The sequence below is a fragment of the Chanos chanos genome, chromosome 9 (genome assembly GCF_902362185.1).
Source record: "Chanos chanos chromosome 9, fChaCha1.1, whole genome shotgun sequence".
Classification (NCBI taxonomy): Eukaryota; Metazoa; Chordata; class Actinopteri; order Gonorynchiformes; family Chanidae; genus Chanos; species Chanos chanos.
In genome coordinates this window covers 35197440-35198570 of record NC_044503.1, presented here as the reverse complement: position 1 = coordinate 35198570, position 1131 = coordinate 35197440, and the positions used below count along the sequence as shown (strand labels likewise).

At 41.6% G+C, this 1131-nt stretch overlaps 1 non-coding gene across 1 annotated transcript; it reads left to right on the top strand.

Moving 5' to 3' along the window:
• Positions 1–818: 818 nt before the first annotated feature.
• On the top strand, positions 819–891 carry trnak-uuu (transfer RNA lysine (anticodon UUU)). Its single transcript has one exon. It is a non-coding gene; the product is annotated as a tRNA-Lys (tRNA).
• The last annotated feature ends 240 nt before the right edge of the window (positions 892–1131 follow it).

The window sequence follows — 1131 nt, the reverse complement described above, 5'->3', positions numbered from 1 at the left end:
AATAAAACTCGTGAAAAGTACAAAGTTTACATCTCACCTGCAACGCAGCAACCCGTTCACAAACATACAGGCTAAATAACAGTGCATACCTACGTTTAGTTTGGCTGAAAGTCTCACAGCAACGACTGCGCAAAAGCTCGAAACATTTAAAGTGACAGTACAGTTAATTAACCGCCACTGAAAGCGATTCCAGAAGTGATCACAAAATATTTCTCCAACGTTAATCGGGATTGGTGAAGTAAAAAAAGCTACTATTCCAGTCTGATTACTCTGCCATATTGCTCAATAGTACACTAATAGAAAAAGAAGTAACATAGGCCCATAGGTCTTGGTTGAGAGAGCATAGGCGCCATTATACTCAATGCTAGAGTTCACACAAGCTAGGGAAACAGAGAGTGTGAGGGGGTGTTCATGGAGATAGGACAGAACGAGTACGATGGCTGTATGTGTAAGGTGTGGATATTGAGAGTAGAGACAGTGAAATACCAGGCGGGTTTGTCGTTTCTTCATTAAATTGGGATAACCTTAAAACCCTGAAAACTCTATCTCACGCGAGAAACAACGCTCGTCACGTGACTTGTTAGTTTGTTTTTAATGTTTTGCTTTGACCCATTCTGGAATATAAACGATGATTTCACTGCTTCAAGTTTCCAAATGATAAACTGGAATTCAGCAGGATACGAAAATTTTCACCAAAAAATCTAGTGCGCCCTTGTACGCTTTTCCATATATATATACGTGTATGTGTGTTTGTTAGTTTGTAAAAATATTTAGTTATGAAAACTTGGTATTCAGTGCATACATCAAACTCCCACAGAGCCCGGATAGCTCAGTCGGTAGAGCATCAGACTTTTAATCTGAGGGTCCAGGGTTCAAGTCCCTGTTCGGGCGAGGAATTCATCTTTACGCCCTACGACATATAGGTGTTCCGTCTACCAGAGCAGTGGTACCTAATCCTGCTCCAGGGGATACCCTATTCAGCACCTTTTCTCCTTTCTCTGTCTCCCGTGACTGAACTCATTAGTGGCACTTTTGATTGGCTGAGCACAGCTGATTTAATCATGACCATGTTAATCACATTAATTAGGTGGGTGTGTTTGGAGCAGGGACAGATAGAAGATACGCGGAGCA